The sequence below is a fragment of the Triplophysa dalaica genome, chromosome 13 (genome assembly GCF_015846415.1).
Source record: "Triplophysa dalaica isolate WHDGS20190420 chromosome 13, ASM1584641v1, whole genome shotgun sequence".
Taxonomy (NCBI): Eukaryota; Metazoa; Chordata; class Actinopteri; order Cypriniformes; family Nemacheilidae; genus Triplophysa; species Triplophysa dalaica.
This window is the reverse complement of record NC_079554.1, coordinates 7,744,152-7,758,753: the sequence shown is the minus strand read 5'-3', so window position 1 is coordinate 7,758,753 and position 14,602 is coordinate 7,744,152.

The window sequence follows — 14,602 nt, the reverse complement described above, 5'->3', positions numbered from 1 at the left end:
GCGCTGACCCCTCCAACCAATGACGCCACTCTCCCAAAGCCAATCTTACCGCTAACAACTCACGGTTACCAATATCATAGTTACGTTCTGCAGGACCGAGGCGGTGGGAGAAGAAGGCACAGGGGTGTACCTTCCCATCAGCAGCGGACCGCTGAGATAGAACTGCGCCGACCCCGACGTCTGAGGCGTCGACCTCTACAATGAATTGGCGTTCAGGGTCTGGAAAAGACAGGACAGGGGCAGAGACAAAACGAGACTTTAAAGTGTCAAAGGCCACCTGAGCGTCATGATTCCATCTGAACACCCTCTTGGTGGAGGTCAATGCCGTGAGAGGTGTGGCGATGAGGCCAAAGTTCCTGATGAAACGCCTATAGAAGTTGGCAAAACCCAGGAACCTCTGGAGCGCCTTACGAGAGTCGGGTCTGGGCCATTCGGCAACAGCACTAATCTTGGCGGGATCTGCTCTTATCCCGCCGGAAGAGATGATATGGCCAAGGAACGTAACGGACTCTGCGTGGAATTCGCACTTCTCCGCCTTGACAAACAACTGGTTCTCAAGTTATCGTTGGAGGACCCGTCTAACGTGTTGGGTGTGCACCTGGAGAGAGGGGGAAAAAATAAGAATATCGTCCAAGTACACAAAGACAAATTGGTTTATCATGTCACCCAAAACGCTATTAACGAGGTCCTGGAAGACAGCAGGAGCATTGGTCAAACCAAAGGGGAGAACCAAATACTCATAATGTCCCGTAGGTGTGTTGAAAGCTGTCTTCCACTCATCTCCCTCCTTTATGCGGACTAGGTGATAGGCATTGCGAAGGTCTAATTTAGTGAAGACCTGGGCTCCCTGCAAGAGCTCAAAGGCAGAAGACATGAGAGGTAGGGGGTACCTATTCTTAACAGTGATGTCGTTCAAACCTCGATAGTCGATACAAGGGCGTAGGGAGCCATCCTTCTGGACGAAGAAGAAGCCTGCACCCGCTGGGGAGGATGAGTGCCGTATGAGACCAGCCAGGAGAGACTCCTGGATGTACGTGTTCATGGCCTCTCTCTCAGGACCAGATAGGGAATACAGCCGACCCTTGGGCGGAGAAGTGCCAGGGAGGAGTTCAATGGCGCAGTCGTAGGGGCGATGTGGAGGAAGAGAGGTGGCCCTGGACTTGCTGAATACAGTTCCCAGATCGTGATATTCCACCGGGACACCCTTCAGGTCTGCTGGCTGCGCCTGCGGAGGACAAAAAACAGAGAGAGAGGAGGCAGAGCCTAGACAAGAAACATGACATGACTGGCTCCAGGCTAAAATGGAGTTACTACCCCAATCCATGTGAGGGTTGTGCTGCACCAACCAAGGATGCCCCAGCACCAATTGGTTCTCGGGGGTCTCGATGGCGTACAGCACAATCCTCTCATGGTGATTACCCGAAAGGGAAAGACTCACAGAGGGGGTGATGTGGGTGATTGTAGATAGTGGCTTGCCCGCAAGAGACCATGCATCAATCGGTTTGGCAAGAGGTAGGAGAGGAATTCCCCACTCACGGGCAGTGGAGACTCCAATGAAATTGCCCTCAGCTCCTGAATCGAGGAGGGCTTGGCCCGAGTGAACACACCCCAGGTATTGCAGGCGAAAAGGAAGCAGACTGCGGCTGCAAGGAGAGCTTGAAGAGGAGATGGCGCCCACCAGTACTCTCCGATCTACCGGCGGGCTTTGGATTTTAAAGGGCACTGAATAGCAAAATGTCCGGCCTTGCCACAGTACAAACAGAGTCCTTGGGCTAAACGCTGCTGTTTCTCTTGGGGGGTGAGGCGTAGGCGCCCCAGTTGCATGGGTTCCGAAGTAGCAGGTGAGTTGCCTTGAGGTTCCGTATTCCCTACTGGAGGAGAGTTCCAGAAGGGGTTGGTGAGGAGGCGTTTACTGCGTCGGTTTAGACAACTCTCGACTCGCACTGATAGACTGATGAGAGCTTCGAGTTCTTCTGGAAGGTCTAGAGGTGCCAGTTCATCCACGATGTTAGCATCCAGACCATCCAGGAAGCGAGCACGTAGGGCGCTCTGATTCCAGTCGCATGCAGCCGCAAGGGTCTTGAGTCGAATGGCATAGTCTGTGACCGATCCTCCTCTTTGGGCCAGACGAGATAACTGAGCACTTGCTTCATCCCCCTGAGCCGTACGATCAAATAAGTTAATCATCTCCTCACGGAAGAGTTCAAAGGTAGTACAGCATGGTGCGCTCGAATCCCAGACTGCCACGGCCCAGTCCCGAGCTGAACCGGACAGAAGCGTGATTACATAGGCCACCTTAGTGGCTTCCAAGGAATAACGGCGAGGCTGTAAGGTAAAGACTAGGGCACACTGTGACAAGAAGGCTCGACAAGACAAAGGATCACCATTATAAATGGGTGGATTATTTGCATGGGGCTCTGGTTCATGGACTCGGCCAATAGGTGCAGCCTGAAGTTCTCCAAAAAGCGACGTGAGTTCAGCCACACGAGTGTTCAGAGCTCCTATCTCCTGGGTGGGAGCATGTAATCGGGACGCCTGTTGTCCTAACAACACCCCCTGCTGAGCAAGAGCTGTGCGAACCGGATCAGATCCTGCTGACTCCATCTTGGTCAGTCCGTTCTGTTAGGAACGACTCACGAGTCAAGTGCAGGTAGCTGAATATTTATTAATATTCCAGGCAGGGAACAAACAACAGTTGAAATGACAAGGAATCTGACAACAATGGGGACTTGGCAAAGTCACAAAAAGGCTCGAGCGCTCGGCCGAAAACAAATAGGGAGTTTCTCTTTGAAGTGAGGAACAGCAAGGGAGTTCAGTCAAGTGAATCAGTAAAAATGAAAAGGTAAATCCGCCCAACGAGGGCCAACAAAAAATCCTCCTGCTGATGGCAGGTAAAGGGACGTAATGCCACTCACGAAGGCCAAGGGAAAATCCACCAGCTGTAGGCAGGCAAAAATGCAAACGTAAGTCCGCCGACGCGGCTAGAATCCTCCCACTGTAATGGGTTTCCTTGAGAGGAGAGAAAGTCACCCTCAGTGGCTCTGCTGAAGTCCCGGGAGCATAGATTGATTCCCTATGATGTTGAAGTTAGTTCCCTTGCATCTAGAGGTGAGATCCTGGATCTTAGGAGCGTTGACAGTGAGCAAGACAGAGGTAGGTATTTGGTGTGGTAACTCAGCTCAGGAGCCTAGACAAGACAAACGGTTATTGACACGAAAATCCGCCAGGGCAAAACAGGACTAGACAAGACAAGCTTCGGTAAAGACCAAAAAACGGACTGACAACGGACAAGAGAAGACAAGGGGAATATAAGGACAATTGGGCTAGAAGAAAACAAGGAACAGCTGGGAAAAATCAGGAAACCCAGGTGCAGAGTCTTAACTAATAATGAGGGAGTAAACAAGGTAACGAGGTGAGTGGATGAAATGCAGACACTAAATAAACTGAAAGACTAGGAAAAACAAAACCCCACGTGCTCGACAACCCCAACAAGAAATAAGTGTAACAATCTCACAGACGCTAGACCAGAGACCTGACAGGGTATTACAGTTTGTTTATTTATCTATGAACCGGTTAATTTAAGTGTTCAATCTATTACCGTCCATCTATTATCTACTATCGTCTTCGGATGTTTCTTCGAGACTACACCATCTGACCAATCACATGACACTAGGCTAACAGATACGAGGGGATTAGACGGATGAATTGCGGAACGAATCATTTGAGAGTCAGTCAAGAAGTAAGGTAAAAATAATTACCTATTATTACGACATAATAGTGTTTCTAAACCTTCTGTGTACATAAACGTGTTGTTGGACAATCCATAAACCAAAGTAGGACCTTAAATATCATATTCTACTTACTCTTTAAAATATCGTCTGTTGTGTTCTACGGAAGAAAGAAAGTCCTACAGGAGTAAACAGTAAATGATGTCACAATTACATTTTTGGTTGAACTTTCACTTCAACAATTCATACTTTACTTTCTTCAAATGGTGTACAGTGCACACAATAACTTGACAGCAACAATAAATCAACCAATGAAATTAGTTTAAATATGGTGACCATTCGTGCCATTTCTAAGGGACACTTATATTTGGGATTGTAGTTATATGATGGAAAGCCTTTGTACATGATTCTACATGAAAAAATATAAATAATACACTTCTCGAAGCAAATGGGAGTTGCAGTTTTTGTCTAATGGACGATAAAGAGGGTAAAACAATCCCAAAGAAGTACATTGCGAATAGGCCCCACACATATCTCGAGACCACAGTGCCATAGAGAAGTCTAGTAAGCAACCATCAAGAAACATTCCAGAAATCACCCACAACACCCTAAAAACTAAACAGCATCTTAAGAACCCACAGAACAACTGCTTAGCAATGTCTCTCCAGAGCATTCAAGCTGTGAACCAGAGAGTTTTGCACAACCCAGCATTCTATCCTTCAGAAAATATGAAAATCTGCTTGTTTTTTTTATTTTGTCCGTTGACTGTGAAAATGACATGCTCTACCTACCTTTAAATGAAAACAAAAATACATAAATGCTCAATAAAACATGCAAGTAGTTTTCCTTGCACACCACATGAACTATTTCAAATGCTTTCACTATTTCTATTTCAATAAACCCCACACATCCAGGAAGGATCACACCACAGAAATGTCACGTTGACATACACTCGCTTGCTCTCTCTTTCAGAACCCTCTGAATTCCCCAGGCTGTGATCACTCAGCAGGTCTTCCTGTTCCAACAGAACCCAGAGGAACCCGGCAGCTCATCGTTCTGCTGTCTGTCCCCATATCCTCTGGACTTTCACTTTCAAACCTCATACACAAAACCCCTATCACAATTCAATGTTTATATCATTAAATACAGTATCTATTATACACAAGAGAAGTTAAAAGACTACTTTATTTTACAAAGAATGGAAAGGGAAATAAAAAAATATCTATTTATTAATACACAATATTGAAAAAACAAAACTTTACAATTGAGGTCCAACCACTAGGCAAATTAAACTAATTAAATTAAACTACGTAAGGCAAATTATTAATGTAGTATAATTGAACTTTAACATACAGTACATCTTTATTATAAGAAAGCTACTGCCTTTGTATTTAGACAACAAAGAGACACTTTTAATAGTAGACATTTGTTTCATGAAAAGAGGCATACGTTTATCGTGTTTTAACCCTCCTAATATGTAAAATTTTCAGCAGCACTTTTAATGTGTGGGGTCATAATTACCCCAAACACTTAAATAACAAAACATAAACATTCTTTTTGAACAACTTTGTATTGATTTACTCACAATCTTTTACTCATAAGCTTTTTCATAATTTCAAAATTTTTATATAAATTTTTTTCTACATTTAAACTATGTAATGATAGACATATTGTGTAAAATAAAGACAAAGATACATTATCTGGACACTTTGGTTGTAAGTGGAATAAAGTATGACCATATGTGTTGAACTACACCTTTGTTTTATCACTTTGTGAGGGGCACTGGCTGTATACATTCACAAAATATCACATTGATATTATTAAGAAGTTAACCATAGTTAACAAACTAACTCCTATAGGAGTAAAGATTATGCTTCGTTTCTTTGCTTGTGGCACTTGGATGATATTGTCATTAAACAATGGGATTCATATATTTTATTTCTTAAGCACCCACATATGTTTTGAGGCCTCGGTGGTCATGTTCTTATACAAATATGTTAGCTACAGAAACTTCCCTGTATTTTCTCTCTTTAGACACCAAATGAAGTTTTGCCTCCTGTACATCGAGGAAAATGGTCATTAGTTGAGAGCTTATGCATACCTTCTCAACATTCATGGTCCTGTTGTTACGGCCCAGTTGCAGAATTTCCATCAGAACAGGAAGAGGTGTCAGACAGCTACGAGCTGAAATTACAGTTACCATAGATACGGATTTATTTACACTGCGCAGTAAGACTGCAGGGACTTTGTAGTGGTTAGAATACATTCATTTTGTTGATGATCCTAAATTGTAGGCATGTGTTAGAACTATGTGTGTGTGTGCGCGCCATTGTGCTGGGTGTGTGAACTTATGTAATTTATAACAGGTGTGAACTTTTTGAGGAATAGTTAGACATTCTGTACAGACAAAAACTCATCAATGTACACTCTCCAGTTCTCCATCAATGTAAACGCCCTCACTCATCAGCGTAGGCTTTTAATATCTTACAGGTGGCTCATTTCGATACCTCGTTCTCTAAAACAGTTCCACATGACGACTCTAAAAGAGGAGTACATTTAATTCTAAAATATAATTAAAAGACACACACACACATACACACTGCCTGTCGAGCCATATTAAAAACATTAATGTGGGCCTCAAACATATACACAGGGATTACAGCATATGTTCACAATATGATTTATGATTTCTTTAAATGACTAGAAGGTAAAATTGATGAATGCTGCTGATGTGCTTTACAACACTAAACCACTTTTTCTCTGTTGGGAATCTTCACGTGATGTGATTTAGCTAAATTGGCCGTGTTTCTGTATCCATGCCTCTTTGGATGCTTCTGGAACAACGTTACTATAAAACAATAAAGCACTATTCTAATGTGTCCCAAACTAAAGTATCAGTATCAGGCCGAACACCCACAAACTGCTTATATTTGGTTCACACAAAGCTGGAAAACACATTCCTGATCTAATAAGCTTTAATCCCAGATGATTTTGTGCAACTTCATAGCGAGCACACATGAGGCAGAAAGCCCATAGAAGTTTCTATGGTTGATAGAAATGTAATTTCAAAACCAACAAGTAGGCCTACAAATTGAACAAGCTTACTCAAAATGGCATCACCCAGTAGATGATATCCATTGTTTTTTAAACTGCTGAAATGTGTTGATAAACCTTTTGTGCTACGACTAAGCTTGTTTTGATCACAACTAGCAGTCTTGAACAAAATGTTCCTGAATGTTATTGGATTTTGTTTACACTTTTGTAAACAACTGTGGGTTTTATGAATGGGGGATGTAATTGCTGGTTCAATTAAATGGCATATTCACATCGAGGAACAAAACAGAACTTTATCCATCCAGCTTCCCTGCTTGTGCACTGTGGGTACAGATCCCAACAGACAAATCTAGAGGAGTAAAACTTTCCATAAACGCAATTTTCATTCCCCATATTCATTATATTCATTCCCAGCTTGTCAGACAGCAGCAGAAAGCGAGGAAGTTATGGCACACAGCTATATTTTCATTGGGTGTGAGGTCTTTGCAAAACAATGGCCCATGATATGTCAACATGATATGTCAATGGTGAAATCTGAAACGTTAGTTATGCGTTTCACTGGGGATGTTAAATTGTGTTCCAAAAAAAGTCCTGTCAGGAATGATGGATCTTTCTTGACGACCAAAATAATTTTGAAGTATGTATTTACCATGTTGTAGCAGCTTATTGTGAAATTGAGCTCATTTAAGGGAAAACATGTTCATAATCAAGTAAGAAAATAAACAGACATATACAAGTAAAAATTCCTTTTGACTGCTTAGCTCTTCCAACAAAGAACTGACATTTAACACAATGTTTCCAAGTAACATACCAAAAATACTATCTTCATGTGAACTGCCAGTGTAACCCTTATCCTCCATTTTACCTTTATTAAACTCACGCAATACCCCACCCCTTACCCCAAGCCACATCCTGCAGCTAAACAGGAAACACTTTATATGCTATCATTCATCGACCAGAACCTCAGACAAAAAAATTCACTACCCAAAATGCTCCTGTCTTGACTGTCTGAGTTTCAATCCCAACATTATTTGCCCAGGCCAGCACAGGGCATAATTGATCGCTATACAAAAATGTTCAAGGGGAAGAATCATTTAGGTGCTTGGTTAAGGAAAACCAACAGCAAAACAAGGAAAGTGTTTTGGGCAACTGCTTTTACAAACATCCTTAAAAGAAAATAGTCTTTATTTACTCAGGAGGCAAAGTGAAATGAGATTATAGGGCTTGTTTCCCCCCTTTGAAGCAATTCTTTCTTTTTTGTAAGAAAGTTTAACCGAATCTTTAGTTGAATGTCTCTGAAAATCTTTAAGAGTCTTTGTACTTTCATGAAGTGTTTCACTGACTCACTGTACATTATACATGACTCACAGCTATCCTTTGCAGTTTGTTCTAACTAGCCCTGCCCACCAAAGAACTGCTCACAAACCAGCTTGACATGATCAACAGATAAACAGAACAAACTATGACTATGTTAGTTTATTGGATTTTTTTTACAAGAATAGGAATCAAAGGGAATCCGATTTTTTTTTGTGTGTAGTTCCTTTATGGGTTTATTTCCCTAAAAAGGTGTGCTGTGTTATGATTGAATAGTTGTCTTGGCAACCCAAAGGGGTAAATAGGATTTTATGTCTTTATGACTTACTTCTGCACAACAAAAAGCAGATATTTTGAATATTGTTGATAACCAAACAACCAACAATGGCCCACCTTTGACTGACATTGTACATACAGAAAAGGGGTCATATGACACGGCTAAAATGAATATTAATGTTTGTTTTAGATGTAATAGAAAGAGTATACACGATTTAATATGTATTTTCCACATACCGTGCATGTTTGAATCTCCTCTTTGCCCCGCCTCTCTGAAACGATTTTTTACAAATCTCATTGCTCTGATGTTAACCAGTGCGTAGTGATTGGTCGAATACTGCAAGCGTGTGACAGAAATGTAACTCCTCTTACCATATTTGGAACATCAGGTTCCAAAGCAATTCTACTGACAGGTACGGCCACCTTACTTGCATATGCATTTGTGTGGTCTTAGTCAAATCATACCACAAACTGATGTAGATTTGTGGGGTGTGGTTACACAAGGCGTTTCAGGCAGGTCTGGGTGAGCATTCGCTTTAAGATAGAACTCATCTTTTGTTCCGACACTTACATTTTTGGAATTTTTCACATCTAATACATGGGCAACTTATAACACACCAAAGACACAGAAAAACATGTGCTCGTGCCATATGACCCCTTTGAAAATGCGCATGTATGGAAGTATAACAAACATCAATGCTAAAAATGGTCACTAGGTGTCGGCTATACACCATGACCAGATATCAAAGTGAAACTCAAGTATCTCTTAGAGCAATTTATTCACAGTCCTTAGGAATGGTGTCAAAAATTACAGCGCGGAACGCATCGGTCACAATCATGTTAAAAACAGAAATTGCTGTGTAAACTTGCAGTAAAGAAATACATATTTACATAAAAAAACATGGAAAGTGCTGCAGTGCAATGGGAAATAGCGCATTCTCTGTGAGTAGCATTTTACAGTCTCTCTCTTTTAGTCAAATACACTACCTGCCTCGTTATTTCTCATTAATAACGACATCCTACATTTAATACACTCAACAAAAAATACTTGAATTTCCTTTATCAAATATTAAAGGACAAATTATAGCTGTCCTCATACGACCCTATGCTCACCGTTTCTCTCTCTCTGGAAGAGGCATGGGGAGTTTTATTTCTATCTTTAATGCTTTGATGTCCTCCACTGTAAATGCATGGTATGCTGAGCCTGGCCAATGCCCAATCACCTCCCCTTTCGTTCTGTGCAGCCATTGACACTATTGCAATACCCTATACCTACTGGCTCTCTTTATCAGGATTACAGTAAGGACCCTGAGCTAGAATAGCCGATGATATAAGACACCAAAGCAGCACACATGTGGCACAGGTACCATGGGCAAAGAGGAATAATATTAGTCTGCACCTGTCTCTTTCCTCATAGAGAGAGGTAGAGAAAGAGAGCCATCTATCATATTGTAGAGCCACTGAGTCTAGTGAACTGACAGGTAGGATGCCAAAGTAAGAGAGAAGCTAGATGAGACAGCTAGGGTGGGCCGATTAGGCTCGTATAATATGTGTGCATGTGTGAACACGAAGCTCAGGGGGTCTTGTGAAATAGATCGTGTTTATCTCTTTCTCTGGCTGGCATGTGGAAAGCGAGCCTCTTGCAGTATAAAATACATTAAAAAATTGCCCTGTGGTCTCCTGGAAAAGAAAAACAATATTGTGTTTTATGCAGATAAACAAAACCAGATCTTATCTTTCTTGTTAGTTATTCATTTAGTTTCAACAATACCACTGGAAGGCATCCAAATATAAGTGGGCCTTGAAATCATTATCAGTCTACGTTCATTTAACTCAAGAATCATTACAAATTGACTTATTTCTGCCCACTTTGAAAAGTGGGTCACACTTTACAATACACTTTAGTTACATGAGGCAGTATTGAGAAATTGTAATGGAGCATGTATTTTTGGGGAAAGGTTTACTCATGCTTGTAATAACACATCCATGTTGATATTATTCCAAGTCAAGCAAAGACTAAAAGCTGAAAAAGTGAGACAGCAGTTTACTGGCAATGTCAGGGTTATACTGGAAATGTGTAAAACCAAACTAATCAAATAATATAGCGAAATTATGGTTTTGAGAAGCTCTGTCATCGGCTCACCAACATAACAGAATGCAAGTATAAGATTGTGCCTTGATTTGGCCAAAAAGTATTCTTCAGAGTAACATCTTAGAAAGTCCAGAAAATTATTGGGGGAAGAAAATGCAAATATGTTTATTCAGCTATTATAAAATATGGGTAGTATAAAAATGTAATTTATAATGAAAATGAGTTTTGTTTTAAAAGTTCAGTTCTAAATGTACAAAATTGTCCATATATACAAAAAAATGTACAAAAATGTCCATATATAGGGGCTTATAGAGGCCAGAACCGACACATGTGGACGAGCTCAAGAAAATAATTACCTCACTAAATGAAAAATAAAAGGTTGGAATTATTTACTCTCATAAGAGCCCCTGCACATATCAGTTTACTAAAGCCAAACGAAAGCCTAATATCCTCCTGATCTGGTGACCCAGAAATCCAAGCACTGGACAAAATTTAAAACAATTCTCGACAGGGTTCATCTTGGTACACAGCACACAGGGGACAGATGCCATGTTTGTTGACTCATTTACTCAATGGAAAAAAGCGATAAATCCTGCTAACAAGAGGAGACCTCCCTGTTGTTCATCCAATTTCTCTGCCCCCCTGGAGTCTGAGAGGGCCAGAACAGCCCGCAGGCATATATTGTGGTCCAACAACTTCAAACTTATAGTGTGAATTATGAGAAGGCGGTATGGCAGAGATTCTTTGAGCTCTCCAGCATCCCTCCAGATTTTTAGTTGGTTTGTTGAGTGGCTTTTATGTTGGGGTGGAGAGGTTCAAGGTATTATATATTAAAAGCTGTATTTTATTTCTTTCAAAAAGTACTTTTGAAATATGCCCTAATTTCTCTGAGTGTGGTCACGCTTCATTTTACAATGTAATCACACAAATAATTTTGTTTTTAATAAGTACATCTTACGAGTCTTAAATAAGTATTTTCCCCCCCTAGATTCAGGATGTACTGGAAATTATGTTTTATTAGCAAAGTTCAGGAGAAGCCGGAGCAGACAATTACATTCGGCACATAAATAGACTAGGAATCTTACTTGAAGCCATCTCTAAAGGATTAAACATGTCTGATATCTCAAATTCGGTCGTCAGCGATAGCTTCGATCTACAGGAGACTCCCGCGAATTTAAGAACTCCTCAGAGTTCTAAACCCGAAAAGGTTGCAGAAATGAAGCCCAAGGCTCCAACCCGAGGCCGCCAGCCTCCCCGGGCTGCCAAATGCACTTCGAAGCACCTCTGCACTTCATCGTCCGCGACCAAACAGGCATCCTCCACCGTCGCCAGCGTCATCGTATGCTTCAGCCCTCCCGATCATCCCAGCTATCGGAAATGGACAGACAGCAAGCAGTTGAACAAGGCAGAGCTATACGGTCTATACATCTACCTTCAAACAGGGGCCCCGCCTACATCCTCTGCTTTGCAGTCCACAGTTGCAGAGGAGTCTAATCAGGCGCAAGGTTCATTTCAAACCATGTCAGGGCCCTCTACCTCCGAAGGCAGGCCAAGGATCACCACCCCCTGGCCGCGGCAGCAAGCCCTCGGCAAGTCTGGGCCGCGCCCCACGCAAGCAGCTGCAGACCCCCGCTGATTTCTAGCTCGGAGGTGCAGATGATCATTTTCCTTCACCCATGTGTGACAAGTCACCCCTAGCGCAATCAGCGTCGCCATGGGAATCAACGAGGAACAGCTGCCGATCTCAGAGGCTCATCTCAACCGGCATAAAAGCCGGCATCCCCAGAGGCATGGTGAGCAACAACTCCACACTTCAATATGTCTGACTGAAAACTTTCTTGTTTTGCGACAGGGTCGGACGACTGACGATAGGCAGCAACTAAGCCATCTCGAACCCGGAAGACGCCGCACTCGAGGTAACGAAGGGATTCAACACGCACGATCACCTGCTCACACCCGGGGACATTCAAGGTGTCACGCTTCACACACCGGGGGATATTCACCACGGGATAGGCAACGTTGTTATTGATTATCACGGCCATGGGGCGGTGATTGAATAAATCTCCCCTCTGGGGTGTGATAACTGCAACTTTGTGTGTGCGTTGTTCCTCCACCCGTCACACCATGTCATACAACTGCCATTACAAACCGAGATGGCTTCCAACAGCGGCGGGAATTTTCTACCACTTATTCGGTACTCCTCCTCTCACTCAAGCCCCCCCCCTAAACTCGTGCCATCCTGGAATTCACTGTGGCTTTCTCACAATATTTAGAAGTCATTTGCACGAGTTTCCCCACAGGAGGCGTGAGCTCGGCGACTATCTTGCCATAGATAGCTCGCGGAGCTCGCACATTTTTAAACGTATCACAGATTGTATTCGGCTAAATGCGCAGTAAGGGTAGCTCAGTGGAACCAGTGCCCATACTGGAGCGCCCTGGACACTGAGCTCCACAGCAGGGTATTTTTGAGGTACCAGAATCTGTCTTGCGCTGTGTGTCCCTCAGTGGCACACAGCACCACAGCTTGTCCCCTCGTCACCCCAATCTTCACCGCTCACGTTCCACGCCTGCTAAACCGGCAAGCTCGTTCAGCCACGTCAGGGGGTACCAACGCTCGAGAGTAAGAAGCTTGCAGAAACATCAACTCAGAGCCTTGCACGAGACAGCGATACCGCTTCCTTCACGTCTGTGATTATTGTCAGAGGTGCTCACAGCATCATGTGCCCTAATCTCCATTCTGCCCTCACGATACACTCAGACTTTTGGCAGAAGCAGACGAAAGATTTTGGACATATTGTCAGAGGCAATCTGTTGGAGTCTCTCTAACAACTACGCCATTCCTTACATCATCCACCTACTAGACGATTTTCTGTTAATCTCGCGGCCAGAATCTATCCCTGCCGCACATCTTTCCAAAGTCAAAGACTTCTAGCACACGAAAAAAGCTTGGGACCTAGGCATTCCATCGAATTTCTAGGCATTTATTTGGATTCGCAAAAATTCCAAACTTCCTTGCCCAAGGAAAAAATCCTATTCTAGGCCACATGAACTTTTCGATGCGCATCATGCCCCAAGGTCTCCCTTTCGTTTTGCATCTCCTATCCCTCGTACCTCCCGCTCACGCGCTGTAAAATTGTATCCCCTTAGACACCTCTTGGTGCGACAAGCTCAGTCTATGGATTAAATGCCTCAAATGAGGGAACGGGATCTCCCTTTTTTACAACGACATGATTTCTTTCCCAGTCGACATACGCTTCTTTCACGGATGCAGCTCCTTCTGTCGGTTTTGGGGGATTTTACTATGTTCGCTGGTTCGCTTCCACATGGCCCCCTCACCTGCCTTAATGCCTTTTCTCAGACGTCATATGTCAGTTCATTCTGATGCAAAGCACATCCCAGGAATAATAAACCAGATAGCTGACGCCCATTCCCATTTCTCATTTCAGAAATTCAGGCTGTTGGCACCAGAAGCAGACCCTAGACCAACGCCTGTCCCTCCCTATTTGGAATTGACATTCAATTAAACCACCCCCTTAAAACTCTTGTAGATGATTCCCTGAGCGCAATCATCCAAGCAGTCTCCCACAGAACCCTACTTTCAAACCTTACAGCATGGAGAAACTAAAAATAATTTCATAATACGTACAACATTCCCTTCCCAGATGTTTCTCTCCTCTCCATCACGTCTTTCATCTCTTTCCACAACACAATCAAACATCTCCAAGCAAGTTCCATCAAGGTTATCTGAGCGGGATTCAATTTTTTAACAAATTAATTTACAATGCACCCCCCAAGCCATAGCCAATTCTCAAACATCCATGCTCATTAAGGGCATCCAGAGAACCCAACCCACCCACCGAGATGCCAGACTGCCTATCACCTTAGAAGTTCTGACCAAATGTATCTTGATTCTCCGCAGAGGTTACCACATCGAGCAGACCGCACATCCTGACATTCTTTAGATTTCTTAGAGGATCAGAATTCACCACTACATCTAACTTCGACCCCTTAGTTAACCCTACCATCATTTCGGATTTGTCAGTGCTCGATTCGGAAATCATCTCGTTTTTAATTAAACGAAGCAAAACCGATCAGGCCAGAAGAGGTCCTTTCATATATATCTTCAAGCTTCATTCCT